This window comes from Equus przewalskii, chromosome 30 (genome assembly GCF_037783145.1).
Source record: "Equus przewalskii isolate Varuska chromosome 30, EquPr2, whole genome shotgun sequence".
NCBI lineage: Eukaryota > Metazoa > Chordata > Mammalia > Perissodactyla > Equidae > Equus > Equus przewalskii.
In genome coordinates, this window is record NC_091860.1 from 31,585,543 (window position 1) to 31,601,915 (window position 16,373).

A 16,373-nucleotide genomic window follows, 5' to 3' on the forward strand; every position below is an offset into this window, starting at 1 on the left:
TATTTGGTCAAATGTGTTGTTCAAATTCTCAGTAGTCTTATTTTTTTATCCTCTTGATTTGCACGTCTCTGAAAGAAATGAGTTAAATCTTTTACTATAATTACGAAATTATAAAATTTTCTTATATTGTAAACAGTTTCTCACACATGTTCAGCTCAACGTCATTTCTGATATAGGAGAACTCCGGAGACATGTCGCTCCTCAAGGGTTCAGCTGAGGGTGGCTGGCACATGCACATGAAGGGAAAAGCCAACTAAAGGATCAGAGGGAACGGTGCCCGGCACTCCTGCAGACTGCCTCCTGCCACTAGCCAGAATGGAAAGTGTCATGGTTCGTGCGCCAATGGGGAGACATTCAGAAGTGTCTAGCCTCAGTAGAATAATTAGTCTAGATTTAGGACTGCTTTAGTCTCACCTAACATCCTAAAAGCAATACCTGAAAGGATCAAACTTTCCAAACCATTCAACCACATCCCAGCTATAATCAAGTGAGAAATGTGTGCAGTCCAGTATCAGAATCCCAGTCATTTCATGCATAATCTTAGTTAATTTGATGCCACTCCATGAGGTAAAAACATAAATGTCATCACTCCCCTTGACTTCTGAAGATCAGTATGTATTTTTGTTAACCTGCCAATATTTGAGAATGTCTCAACCCAAAGAGAAGACAAACACATGTGCAGATGCACATGTACACACATGGCCAAAAGATATAAAAAGACACTCAGGCCCAGAAGTGGTCTCGGCATTCTATATTTTGATTTCAGAAATATTTGGCATACAGTGAACCCTAATCTGTAGGAATGGTGAGTGCATATATTTTTGTTTTCCAGTTACTCTCATTTTGGTCAAGGCTATTTTGTTTTTGCATTTTCCATCACTGCTTTCTTTTGGCAACTGGCCATAACCCATATTCTCTCATTTCCTTCCTCATTATCCTAAGACAAATATTCCCCTCTTAACTGATACTGGGTATGTTAGGCCGCAAGCCCAGCTGGGCTAAGGTGGCAGGATATCGCACCGAGAGACCAAAGAAATGACCCGGAGACTGTGAACGAGACATATAGGTTTACTGGGTCCTACTTACAGGAGTGTCCAGTGGCAGCTGGCTGGACAGAAGTGTGCACCTGCAACCGCCCCCTAAGAGAAGTTTGCTTAAGTAAGCAGAGAAACAAAGGCTGCATGCTTGCCATAGGGCTGTCCTTGGTACGACCAGTGTTCCCAGGAACAGTAGCTCACGTGGAGGGGCTCTGTCTTCCTGTAAGACTCGATGTTCTTCTCGTGGGATAAGGGGGGATCCAGGCTGGCCAGGCCCAGATCGTTACAAATCCCAGCAGCTGGGCTCCCTGCCCAGCAGGAAGCCAGAAGGACACATGGTTGCAATGGGCCTGGGGGCTTTTGCTGAGCAAGCAAGGCCCAGGCCCTACAGGGTAGCATTAGAATCTTGCATTTCTCCAATTCTCATATATTGCCTACAATGCTTCTTGGAATAAGACAAAGTTAAACATAAATAGAAAAAATAAAAGGAGATACAGACTGTGGTAATGATGAATGAAGTCCACAGAGGTGGGTTGTTTTTTTCTCACTTCTGTAGAGATGAGAACTTTATCCTTTTTATTCTCTACTTGTCAGCTTTCCAGTGTCAGAGATTTCCAAAACCCTTTGGTTTATGAGTCTGATTTACAGGGGTTTACTGATTGACAAAAAACCTGCAGGACAATAAAAAGCAGAACAAGAACATGCCCTAAATTTCCAACGTAACTAAGAAGTGTACCCTAAATGATTAGCGTTTCTCCATATACGTTACACTACTTTGTGTAATTTGTGATATTCACAATGAAGGGACATGGCTATATGTTCTCTTTCATTGTTCATTTATTGGCAAATTTAGGGACAGTACCCACTGCTGACTAACCCTGTTTGCAGGTATGTCCGCCTAGGTCACCTTGATGAGTTCCAGACACTGCGGCTGGAGGAGAGTTGCACCATCACTGATGAGAATGATCAGGTCACTGGATACAAAACAAAGAGGAACTGCCACCTGATTGAAAAATTGAAAAGGGTAAGGCGGAAAGAGGTTCTTGTCTGTGTTCAGGATCTGTCACATCGGCTATTCCCAAACTTGCCAAGTGCACCGAGGAAGCATGTGAGAAAATGTCACTGAGCAGCAGACAGTTTACGTGTGTGGTGCTTCTCCCTTCATACAGCTTTGAAGAAAAGTCAGGACCATTATACCCTGACTGTGAGCTCTGTCCGTGTCAAGGGTCACCACAAGGCCAGAGCCTGAGAGGTCACTTGGCCCCACCAGGTTCTCCCTCTGCCCACCTGGTCAGCCCGTCACCGCAACAACTGTGGGTCCTGAGGACCAGGTTTACACTTGGTTGGTTGGGTCCAAATCCTAGACCTGTGTTCCTGGTATGGATGCTCAGTTCTTTACCCTCCAGTTTCCTTTTTTATAAATAGGGGAAATAATAGTGCTGCCCTCAAAGTGAGGCCATGAGTACCAGATGAACAGACAAAGCGTATAGCACCTGGAGTATAATGCAACGAAGCCAAGGTGAGATGCTGCTGCTGTTCAAGTCCTGAGCTGAGTGAGAGGATGCGACGGGGCAGAGGGGACCGCTTCCATAGACTTCACATGCACAGCGGCTGTGTTTTAACCAACACACACCCACTCTGTAGGGCTGTTACACTGACACTTCAGTGTCATCCTGTTCAACCAGCAAGACCAGCTCCTCATACAGCAGAGATCTGACTACGTACATGTTTCCCGGTGAAGCTTGTCAGATGAAACCTAAAAGCCTGCTGACTTCTGACCTGTCCTGTGGGAGCACACGGAGGGTTGACTAGTCAGCAAACCCACCCAAAGCTCTCTCAGGAAATCTCAGTCCCACTCCAACAGACAATGGAAGGACACCACATTACCAGCATTGACAAACTGGAATTTTTTCAGGGAAGTGAAGAGACCCATTTGTCTCAGAAATGCAAATTTGGGGGCAGTGAAAAGATTTTGTAGTTCAAAGGAATTGAGACTTTAATGTGAATAATATTTGACCAAGATTTGAAAAGTTGAATTGATAATAAGGTGATAATTCAGAATTAAATCTATTTTATCCACTAAATGGGGATTAGGAAGGGAATTATCCTGTTTAGTTAAAAAAATTTCCAATAAAGTAGGCACTTTATCCATGCTTTCCAGGGTATTTCATTGGCTCCTGCTCTGGTCACTCCCTAAGCAATCCCGAAGATTGCTCTGGAAGAAAAAGACGCCTTGGGAGTGAGTAGGGCAGCCGTGAGACATCTGCAGGCTGGGCCGGGAATCCCTATGGAACAGGTACCCTGCATCTTGTCTTCTAAATCTTTCTACACAACTGTGTTAGTTACTCAAATTCTTACCTCCAATCAAAACTCCAGGAAAGAAAATAAACTTTGGGTGCAAATTTAGAAAATTGTGTGTGGATTTCTATGATGCATTCTCTGTTTTTACAACATGAGGATAGGTGAAAGCGAAGAATCTGAACATTGGTTGTTACTTAATAAGTGATGCTGAGTTAGATAAGAATCAGAGGTAGAGCCTTCTCATGAAACCTATGAAAACCCGATTCACAATCTATGAACACAGAAATCCCTTACATGGTATTTACAGATAAAATACGACTTTTGTTTATGAAATCAGGGTGTATGTGCCCCACAGAAATACGCTTATCAGTTACTTATAGCACTTTTCATATTTCAATTGTGTCCATATAATTATCCCATTGGGTGCACAACAAAATGAATTTTCAAGGCTATAAAACTGTGCTTTCTTTAATTTGGTCTCCCCAGTGAAAAATGAGTGAGTGGCACTCAGTGGATGCACTGTATATATTTTTTTAATGAAAAAAAGAATGAATTTGAATTCTCTCTCCAACGTATTTTCCTTGTGTTTGAATTAACACAGATCAACTTTTGTCACAGCTTTCCATAAAGGATATAATTTTTATGACCCGAATTTACCACAAGAGTCCATTGAATAATGTCTGGCGGGACCATAAAATTGGCTATCTTCTGTTTGTGAGGAAAAACCTCATGGTGAACCTAGACCCCAGGGGGGTCCAACATTACTGCTACATGACCTGGGAGGAGATGGGGGTCCTCCTGGACAGGGCAGCCTAGGAACAGGAGGAGGTCACCCCGTGGATTAAGACCATCACAAAGGGCTTTCTGTTCAAGTGGTGGGGTCATTTACTGGACGTCTCCCCATTTGTGGAGCCTGACAAAATTCACAAGCGAGAAGCTGTGGGAGGGGACTGTCCGAAGTAAGGGGTCACCCAACCCCATGATCTCAGCTCCTATTTCAGATTAAAACAGCACACATGCTGATGAAGGTGCACTACAGAAATCTAGTCATAAAATTTCTTTAATCACTTAGATTTAGCTTAAGAATCTCCTTCACAATTATACTCGAGAGCTCCCTTGTTTTCATCCATCTCTTAAAATGCTTCAGCTGCTTTCTATAGAAAACGTCATTTTTGTCCTAAAACTTTCCCTCTAGTGGCTTCACCATTCCCCATTAGCTGGGTGCAGACACGAGCTCACACAGGTACGGCAGCTCTTCACGTCGCCTCTCTACTGGGTCCTTGATCACGTGTCCTTGGAGAATTTCATCCTTTAGGAAGATATGTTGCATGATGATGACATATAAGAAAAAAAATTAAATGTCTGTTAGTATTAACTGAGGAAATTAATCTCATCAAAATACTGACTTAGACTAGAAATAAATGCTTGCTAGCATATAAACATATAATCATTTTAAAAATAAAATTGTTTAATTTCCTTAAAGAGGTGAATCTTTTTATTAAAATGTTATCATAGTTACATATTAACCTGTTTTTACTGCCCATTTCACAAGATCTATACTCATAATCTTCATTATCAAAAATGTATTAAAATGCAAAAACTTGAATAATAAGAAATCTTGAAAAAGAGGTATTGTAATTCACTGATTTTCTAAGTAAATCCTAATGAGGAAACCACTTTTACTAAGTGCTTGTTAAATTCTTTGCCATGTATAAATATATTTGATCATTTTCCTGAAAATCAATAAAAATCAGATGGAAATTGCTTACTCCTTCTTTGAGGATTCCCTGGTCTTTGGTCTTGGGGTCATCATTCATGAAACGAATCCACAGGGTAGAGTTTCAAGATGGAGTTGACCGGGTTGAGTGGATGAATTCCAGCACTGGAATTTCAGGATCTCTTCTTCTCTGTTCTTTCCCTTGTTCTGCTGTAGTGTCTGGGCAAAAAAACTTTATCCTGCTGGAATTCACCGGAAGAACCTAGAAGTGTTTACTGGCCCATCATTTCTAATATTTCCACGCTGATCCCAAACCTTAGTTTTTATACCAACAACCTCCCTACACATCTGTTGAGAAGTACCAATTTAACATGTCTTTCACCCTTGTGGGGAAAAGCTCTTTTTCAAAGGGACATTAATAATGTTTAGAGTTTCAAAGACCATGGTTAGTACGTTTTAGCTTCCAGCACTGTGCACAAAGCTATTTCACACTGGTAGAAACGGGGTCAACTTTGGATCATTTTACTTACTGACATGACCACAAATGGAAGGAAACTAGAGAAGCATAATGGCATGCAAAAAAAAAAAAAAAAAAATAGAGTTTCTGGTTGTGAATGGCTTCCTCTCACACTAAACTTTAGAAATGACAGAACAGACAGTACAAATAAAATCAAATACATCAGCATTCTTGCAAATGAAAGGAATTCTCAGAGAAAAGCAAAAGAATGAAGGAGAGGCATCTTTGTAAAATATAGCTGGTACTTTTCCAACAATAAAGACATTCTGAAATTGGAAGAGCCACCTAGTATCCAGCAGGAGGAGGAGGAAAAAACCTGAAGAAATTTACAACGAAATTTCAGAACCTCAATTAGAAAAGACAAAATCCTAAGAGGATTAAAAAACAGAAAGATATAAAAACACACCTATGTATATGTCTATAATATGTACCTATATACTTTATGTAGCTATAAAATATAAGAAAATAAATATAACAATATAAACATGAGAATATAAATATAAGATACTATAACACAGCACTTCTGTGGTCCTCCACTTCCCCTGCCCAAGAAATGTATAACTTATAGTAAGGGAAAATTAGACAAATTCAAATCAAGGAGCAGCTACAAAATACCTGGCTTGTACCTTTCAAAAATGTCAATATCATGAAAAGCAAAGAAAAACTGAGGAAAGTTACAGACCGAAGGAGACCAAGCATCATGACAGCTGACTGCAACACATCATCTACTGCTTCTTTTGCTCTAATGGACATTGTTGGATAATTTGTAAAATCTGAATAACTTCTGTAGATTAGACAATAGTACTTCATCAACGTTAATTTCCTGATTCCAATAAGTTCCGTCTGGTTATGGAAGAAAATGTATTTAGTTTTAGAAAATACACACTGAAGTATTTAGGGATGGGGGCCATCGTGCCTGCAACTCTCTCAACGGTTCAGGAAAAAGACGTAAACACACGGTGTGTTTTAAATTATGAGTACACACAGATCTAAGCTAACAGATATGAAGAGCACTATAAAACACTCTTTCAGAGAAAACACGCTGAATAACACTGAGTCTAGAGGAAGCAGAAAACCTGTAACATTGGCATTATAAGCTTTATATCCAGGAGAGACACTGAGGTGAGGTTTATACCCAGGAAAGACACTGAAGGGCATGTTGACATAGCTGTCACTCTGAAAGTGCAGCATGTGGGCAACAAGGCTTCTAGAAAGAACACTGGAAATCTGGAAAAGGGAACAGAGAGGTACAGGAATGAAGGCAAAGGCAAATGATTAGAAGCACTACCTCTGGGGGCCGTTTTCAAAAACTCCCTCTAGTGGAAGGAATTGGCAGTCAGGTCTGAGCACTGCAAGGCTCACAGAGGAGCACAGTGGCCACCAGGACTTGGCCCAACAGCTCTGGTGGAAGGACCGAAGGTCTTACCTGCAGCTCAATCACCTACCTGGGCCTAGCCCTGCCTGGCTGGCTTCACACTCTGGGAGCCTCCTTCTGCCTGGGTAGCACCGGCTCCTTTCCCAGGTCCTGTACACAGCTCCATGGCGACTGCAGGCTCAACGCGGAGAAGGTCCAACACGCTCACTCCTACTTAAAACGGGCGTCCTAAACCCTCAGGAGACTCTCCTTGTTAATGATGCCTTCCTTTGTTTAATTTTCTCTGTCTGCTCCTAGAAACCTGAAATTATCTTTTGTTTTGTTTTCCTTCTCTCCCTTGTTCCAATCTCTCACTCTGATCTCTCCCAAGATGTAAGGGAAAAAAAATTAAAGAATCTTATTAATTCACTCAACAACTTACACATAACTTAAAATATACCCTGAAAACTATTTCTCTGGCTAATGTTCTCCCAGTAGAACACCTCTTGGAGTCTGCATATCTTTTTTTTTAATGTGGTAAAATACACATACCATAAAATCTACCATTTTAAGTATACATTCAGTGGCATTAAGAACATTCATCTTGTTGTGCAAACCTGACCATTATCCATATCCAGAACTGTTCCATCATCCGAAACTGAACTCTGTACGCATTAAACAATAACTTTCCAATTCCTCCTTACCCTAGTCCCTGGTAACCATTGTTTTACTTTCTGTCTCTACGAATTTGACTGTTCTAGGGACCTCATAAAGGGGGATCATGCAATAGTTGTCCTTTTGTGCCTGGCTTACTCCACTTAGCATAATGTCTTCCAAGTTTATCCATGTTTTAGCATGTGTCAAAAGTTAATTCTTTTTAAGGGTAAATAATATTTGATTGTATGTATGTACCATTGTGTGTATCCATTCATCTATCAATGGACATTCGGTTGTTTCCACCTTTTGGCTATTGTGAATATATGCTGCTATGGCTATATATCTGTTCAAGTTTCTGCTTTAAATTCTTTTGTATATATATTGAGAAGTGGAAGTACCAGATCCTATGATAATTGTTTAATTTTTTGAGGAACTGTCTTACTGTCTTTCACAGTGGCTGCACCACTTTATATTCCCATCAGCAATGAACAACAGTTCCAATTTCTCCATCCTCACCAACATCTGCTTTTTTTCCTAAATAATACTCATATTAATGGATGTGAGGTGGTATCTCACTATGGTTTTCATTTGCATTTCCCTAGTGACTAGGTGATATTGAGCATCTTTCCATTTATTTATTGGCTATTTGTATGTCTCTTTGGAGAAATAACTATATATAAGTCCTTTGCCCATTTTTGAATTGGGTTGCTTGGTTTTTACTGTTGAGTTTTAGGAATTCTTTATGTATTCTGGATACAAATCCCTTAGCAGATATGTGATTTGCAAATATATTCTCCCATTCTGTGGGTTGCCTTTTTACTCTGTTGATGGTGTCTTTAGGTGTAAAAGTTTTAAATTTTGATAAAGTTCAATTTTTCAAATTTTCTTTTATTGCCTGGGCTTTTGGTCTCATACCCAAGAAATCATTGCTAAATCCAACGTCCTGAAGATTTTCTTCTATGTTTTCTTCTAGGAATTTTATAGTTTTAGCTCTTATGTTTAGGTCTGATCCATTTTGAGTTAATTTTAATATATGGTGTAAGAAAGGGTTCCAATTTCATTCTTTTCCATGTGGATACCCAGTTTCCCCAAAACCATCTCTTGTCCTTTCTCCAAATGTCCTTTCTCCATTGAATGGTCTTGGGATCCTTCTTGAAAGTAATTTGGCCATATATGTGACGGTTTATCTGGGTCTCTATCCTATTCCATCGGTATATGTAATTGTCTCTAAGGCAGTAAGTAGCACACTCCTTGATCCCTGTAGCATGGCACTACGTTTTGAAGTCAGGAAGTGTTAAGTCCTCCAGTTTCATTCTTCTTTTCCAAGATTACTTTACCTATTTGGGTCCCTTAAGATTCCATAGAATTTTAGTATGGATTTTTTCTTTTTTTAAGATTTTATTTTTTCCTTTTTCTCCCAAAGCCCCCTCGGGTACATAGTTGTGTATTTTAATTGTGTGTCCTTCTAGTTGTGGCATGTGGGACGCTGCCTCAGCGTGGCTTGATGAGCAGTGCCATGTCTGCACCCAGGATTTGAACCGGCAAAACCCTGGGCTGCCGAAGCAGAGCGTGCAACTTAACCACTCGGCCATGGGGCCAGCCCTCTAGGATGGATTTTCTTATTTCTACAAAAAACATCATTGGCATTTTAATGTGGGATGCATTGAATCTATAGACTACTTTGGGTGGTACTGGCATCTTAACAGTATTGAATCTTTCCATGCTTGAACACAGGATGTCTTTACATTTATTTGTCTTTAAATTTATTTCAGCAATGTCTTGTAGTTTTCAATGTACAAGTGTTTTCCTTCCTTGGTTAATTGCTAAATATTTTATTCTTTTAGATCCTATTTTAAGTGGAATTATTTTCTTAATTTGCTTTTTGGACTGTTCATTGTTAGTGCATAGAAATGTAATTGAAACTGATTTTTGTGTCTTGATTTTGTATTCTTCAACTTTGCTGAGTTCATTTATTCTTGTTTTTTTCTTTTTGGTATAAAATATTTAGAGTTCTCCAAAGGTAATTTTACTTTGTCCTTCTCAATTTGTCTATCTTTTATTTCCCTTCCTTGTCTAACTGCTCTAGCTAAGCCTTCCAGAACTACGTTAAATAGAAGTGGCAAGAGTGGGCATGCTTGCCTTCCTCCTGCTCTTAAAAGGAAAAGCTTTCAGTCTTTCACCCTTGAGTATGATGTTTACTATAGGGTTTTCAAGTTGCCTTTACTGTGTTGTAGTTTCTTTCTAGTCCTAGTTTGAGTCCTGTTATCATAATTTGAGGTTGAATTTTGTCAAATGCTTTTTCTGCATTGATTAAGATAAACATGAGGTTTTCATCCTTCATTCTGTAAATGTGATGCATTACATTGATTGATTTTTGTATGTTGACTCATCATTGCCTTCCAGGAATCTGTCATGGTGAATAATCCTTTTAATATGCTGCTGAATTCTGTTGGCTAGTATTTTGTTGAGGATTTCTGCATTAATATTTATAAGGGATATTGGCTTGTAGGTTTTTTTTCTTGTAGTGTCATTGTATGGCTTTGATTTGAGGGCAATGCTGGCCTCACAGAGTAAGTTATGAAGTGTACCCTCTCTTCATTTTTTTTGGGAAGTTTGAGATGGTTGGTGTTAGTTGTTCGTTAAATGTTTGGCAGAATTCACCAGTGAAGCCACCTGGTCCAGGGCTTTTCTTTGTTGGGAGGTTTTTTTTTTAAATTGTGGAAAAAATACATAACATTAAATTTACCATCTTAACCATTTTTAAGTGTCCAATTAAGTGGTATTAAGTATATTCACATTGCTGTTGAAGAGATCTCTAGAACTTTTTCATCTTGTAAAACTGAAACTCTATACTATTAAACACTTTCTCCCTCTCCCCAGCCCTTGGAAACTACCTTAAAACTTTCTGTCTCTATGATTTTGACTACTTTAAATACTTCAAAGTGGAATCACATAGCATTTGTCCTTATGTGACTGCCTTATTTCACTCAGCTTGTCCTTAACGTTCAATCACTTTGCAGCATGTAACAGAATTTCCTTTTTTAAGGCTGGATATTATTCCAATGTACGCATTTACTACATTTTCTTTATTCATTCCTCCATCCATAGACATTGCTTCTACCTTGTGGTTATTGTGAATAATTGTGCAATGAACATGAAGGTACAGACACCTCTTCAAGATCCCACCTTGAATTCTTTTAGATATATACCTGGAAGTAGTAGTGCTGAATCATGTAGTAATTCTATTTTTAAAGTTTTGAGGAACGTCTATACTATTTTCTACAGTGGCCGCACCATTTTACATTCCCACCAACAGTGCCAAAGGATTCCAATTTCTCCCCATCCTCACTAACACTTTTCTGTTTTTTTTTTTTAACTGAGGTCGTAATAGTTTATAACATTGAGAAATTTCAGTTGTACTTTGTCAGTCACCATACATATGTGCCCCTTTACCCTTATACCCACCCCCCAACCCCCTTCCCCTCTGGTAACAACTAATCTGTTCTCTTTGTCCATTTGTTTATCTTCCACACATGAGTGAAATCATGTGGTATTTATCTTCCTCTGTGTGGCTTATTTTGCTTAACATAATACCCTCAAGGTCCATCCATGTTGTTACAAATGGGATGATTCTGTCTTTTTTATGGCTGAGTAGCATTCCATTGTGTGTGTGTGTGTGTGTGTGTTTGTACACACCACATCTTCTTCATCCATTCATCAGTTGATGGGCAGTTCGGTTGCTTCCACATATTGGCTATTGTGAATAGTGTCACAATGAACATAGGGGTGCATAAGTCTCTTTGAATTGTTGATTTCAAGTTCTTTAAATAAATACCCAGTAGTGGGATACCTGGACCATATAGCATTTCTATTTTTAACTTTTTGAGAAATCTCCATACTGTTTTTCATAGTGGCTGCACCTGTTTGCATTCCCACCAGTAGGGTATGAGGGTTCTCTTTTCTCCACATCCTCTCCAATATATATTTTTTTATCTTGGTAATTATAGCCATTCTAATGGGTGTAAGGTCATATCTCATTGTAGTTTTGATTTGCATTTCCCTAACAATTAGTGATGTTGAATATGTTCCCACGTGCCTATTGGCCATTTGTATATCTTCTTTGGAAAAATGTGTGTTCGTATTCTCTGCCCATTTTTTTAATCAGGTTTTTTTGTTGTTGAGTTATGTGTGATCTTTATCTATTTTGGAAAACTCCTTGTTGGACATATGATTTGCCAATATTTTCTCCCAGTTGGTGGGTTGTCTTTTCATTTTGTTCCTGGTTTCCTTTGCCTTACAGAAGCTCTTTAGTCTGATGAAGTCCCACTTGTTTGTTTTTTCTTTTGTTTCCCTTGCCCAAGTGGACATGGTATTCAAAAAGATGTGGCTAAGACCAATGTCAGAGTGTACTATTGGGCCAGCCTGGTGGTGCAGTGGTTAAGTTTGCACGTTCCACTTCAGCAGCCCGGGGTTCACCGATTTGGATCCCAAGTGTGGACATGGCACCGCTTGGCAAGCCACGCTGTGGTAGGCGACCCACATATAAACTGGAGGAAGATGGGTACAGATGTTAGCTCAGGGCCAGTCTTACTCAGCAAAAAGAGGAGGATTGGCAGCTCAAAAGGAGCTCAAAAGGAGATGTTAGCTCAAGGTCTGATCTTCCTCAAAAAAAAAAAAAAACCCAGTGTACTGCCTATATTTTTTTGTAGGAGTTTTACGGTTTCATGTCTTACCCTCAAGTCTTTGATCCATTTTGAGTAAATTTTTGTGTATGGTGTAAGGTAATGGTCTACTTTCATTCTTTTGCATACGGCTGTCCAGTTTTCCCAACACCATTTATTGGACAGACTTTCCTTTCTCCATTGTGTGTTCTTGGCTCCTTTGTCGAAGATTAGCTGCCCACAGATGTGTGGTTTATTACTGGGCTTTCAATTCTGTTGCATTGATCTGTGTGCCTTTGTACCATGCTGTTTTCATTACTATCGCTTTCTAGCATATTTTGAAGCCAGGGACTGTGATGCCTCCAGCTTTGTTCTTTTTTCTCAGGATTGCTTTAGTGATTTGGGTCTTTTGTTGTTAATTTTAGGATTCCTTGTTCTATTTCCATGAAGAATGTCACTGGGGTTCTGATTGGGATTGTCTCGAACCTGTAGACTACTTTAGGTAGTAGGGACAATTTAACTATGTTTATTCTTCCATTTCTTTATGTCATTGATTTCTTTCAACAATGTTTTATAATTTTCATTGTATACATCTTTCACCTCCTTGGTTAAATTTATTCCTAGATACTTTATTCTTTTTGCTGCGAAGGTAAATAGGATTATATTCTTGAGTTTTCTTTCTGTTAGTGCATTATTAGAGTACAGAAATACAACTGATTTTTGTAAGTTGATTTTGTACCCTGCCACTTTGCTGTAGTTGTTATTTTTAATAGTTTTCTGACGGATTCTTTAGGGTTTTCTATATATAGAATCATGTCATGTACAAACAGCGAGAGTTTCACTTCTTCCTTGCCAATATGGATATCTTTCATTTCTTTTTCTTGTGCAATTGCTCTGGACAAAATCTCCAGTACTATGTTGAATAGGAGTGGTGAAGGTGGGCACCCTTGTCTTCTTCCTGTTCTCAGAGGGATGGCTCTCAGCTTTTCCCCACTGAGTATGACACTGGCAGTGGGTTTGTCATATATGGCCTTTATTATTTTGAGGTATTTTCCTTTCATACACATTTTATTGAGTTATCATAAATACATGTTTGATCTTGTCAAATGCTTTCTCTGCATCTATTGAGACGATCATGTGATTTTCATTCCTCACTTTGTTAATGTGGTGTATCATATTGATTGATTTGTGGATGTTAAACTATCCCTGTGTCCCTGGTATAAATCCCACTTGATCATGGTGTATGATCCTTTTAATGTATTGTTGTATTTGGTTTGCCAATATTTTCTTGAAGATTCTTTGCATCTATGTTCATCAGTGATATTCCTTCTTTGTATTGTCCTTGTCTGGCTTTGGGATCAGGGTGACATGGCCTTGTAGAATATGTTAGGTAGTCTTCCATCTTCTTCAACTTTTTGGAATAGTTTGAGAAAGATAGGTACTAAATCTTCTTTGAATGTTTGATAGAATTCTCCAGAGAAGCCATCTGGTACTGGACTTTCAGTTATTGGAAGGTTTTTGATTATTGTTTCAATCTCTTTACTTGTGATTAGTCTACTCAGATTCTCTATGTCTTCTTGGTTCAGTTTTGAGAGGCTGTATGAGTCTAAGAATTTATCCATTTCTTCTAGACTTTCCAATTTGTTTGCATATAACTTTTCATAGTATTCTCTCATAATTCTTTGTATTTCTGTATCTGTTGTAATTTCTCCTCTTTCATTTCTAATTTATTCGAACTTTCTTTTTTTTTAGTGAGTCTGGTTAAGGGTTTGTCTTCTCAAGATGTTTATATTATCAAAGAACCAGCTATTAGTTTCATTGATCCTTTTTACTGACTTTTCTGGTTTCTATTTCATTTATTTCTGCTCTAATTTTTATTATTTCCTCCTTCTGCTTACTTTGGGCTTTGTTTGTTCTTTCCTAGTTCTATTAGGTGTAGTTTAAGATTACTTATTTGAGATTTCTCTTGTTTAAGGTGGGCCTGTATTGCTACGAATTTCCCTCTTAAGACAGCTTTTGCTGCATCCCATATGAGTTGATATGGTGTATTTTCATTTTCATTTGTCTTCAGATATTTTCTTATTTCTTCTTAAATTTCTTCATTGATCCATTGGTTGTTTAGTCACCACATATTTGTGACTGTTTCAGCTTTTTTCTTGTAGTTGATTTCTAGTTTCATAACATGATGTTCGGAAAAGCTGCTTGATATGACTTCAATCTTCTTAAACTTACTGAGGCTTGCCTTGTTTCCCAACATATGGTCTATCTTTGATGATGTTCTATGTGCACTTGAAGAATATGTATTCTCCTGATTTTGAATGGAGTGTTCTCTATATACATCTATTAAGTCCATCTGGTCTAGTTTTTCATTTAATTCCAGTATTTCCTTGTTTACTTTCAGTATGGATGAACTATCCACTGATGTATGTTGGGTGTTGAGGTCCCCTACTATCGCTGTGTTGCTGTTAATTTCTCCTTTTAGGTGTGTTAATAGTTGCTTTATGTACTCTGGTGCTCCTGTGTTATGTGCACATATATCCATAAACGTTATGTCCTCTTGGTGGAATCTCCCTTTTATCATTATACACTGCCCCTCATCTCTCATTGTCTACTTTATCTTGAAGTCTATTTTGTGTGATAAGTACAGCAAGACCTGCTTTCTTTTATTTGCTATTAGCTTGGAGTATCATCTTCCATCCCTTCACTCTGAGCCTGTGTTTATCTTTAGACCTGAGATGTGTTTCCTGGAGGCAGCATATTGTTGGGTCTTATTTTTTAATCCATCCAGCCACTCTGGGTCTTTTGATTGGAGAATTCAATCCATTTACATGTAGAGTGATCATTGATATATGAAGGCTTAATACTGCCATTTTATCACTTGTTTCTGGTTGTTCTTTGTTTCCCTTGTTTCTCATCCTGTGTATTTCTGACTGCCAGTTCAGTTTGGTGTTTCTCTATGATGGTTTTCTGAGTTTCTTATTATTTGTGTCTTTGTTCTGATTTTTTGTTTAGTGGTTACTATGATGTTTGTATAAAAGATCTAGTAGATGAAATAGTCCACTTTCTGATACCCTCTTATTTCTTTAGTCTAAGCAGGTTCCCTTCCTTTCCTCTTGGCCATCTAAGTTGTTGTCACATCTTACTCCGTTTTGTCTTGTGAGTTTGTGATTAAAATGAAGTGATTATAGTTATTTTTGATGCTGCCTTTCCTTCATCTTCAATGTTATAATAGTTTGCTAACCTCTTCTGATCGACACAGTTTTCTGATTTTGTCTGTCAGTATCTCCTTGCTCAAGGCTTTGTAAACTCTTTTGTTTTTCAGGGATGAGGGCGTTTTGATGGTTTCTTATGGGTAGTTTTGCTAATAGAGTATTCTTGGCTGAAAGGTTTTGTCTTTCAGAATTTTGAATATATCACTCCACTCTCTCCTAGCCTGTAGGGTTTCTGCCGAAAATCTGCTGAAAGCCTGATAGGGGTTCCTTTGTAGGTTATTTTTTTCTGCCTTCATCCTTAATATTTCTTCTTTGTCATTGACTTTTGCCAGTTTTACTAATATACGCCTTGGAGAAAGTCTTTTTACATTGATGTAATTAGGAGTTCTATTAGCTTCATTTATATGTAATTCCAGTGCCTCCTCTAGGTTTGAGAAGTTCTCAGCTATTATTTCTTTGAACAACCTCTCTGCTCTTTTCTCTTTCTGGAATACTTATAATCCTTGTTACAATTCTTAACTCAGTCGGATATTTCTCAGAGAATTTCTTCAGTTCTTTTTAGTCCTCCATCTGCAGCATTTATATATTTCTGTCCTCTAAATTACTGATTTTGTCCTCCATACTATCTGTTTTTCAAGGACTCTAGATTTTTCTTTACCTTATTCATTGTTTTCATCTCCAACATTTGTTTTTTTAGTTTCAATTTCTTTTGTGAAGAATTCCCTCTGTTCATTTTTATTCCTGAGATCACTAAACTGTCTGAGTTTTCTTGTAAGTTGTTGAGTTTCTTTATAATTATTTTGAATTCTCTGTCATTTAAGATTGTAAATTTCTGTGACTTGAGGATTGATTTCTGGGTACTTGCCATTTTCCTTCTGTTCTGGAGCTTTAATATACTTCTTCCTGCCTTTTGATGG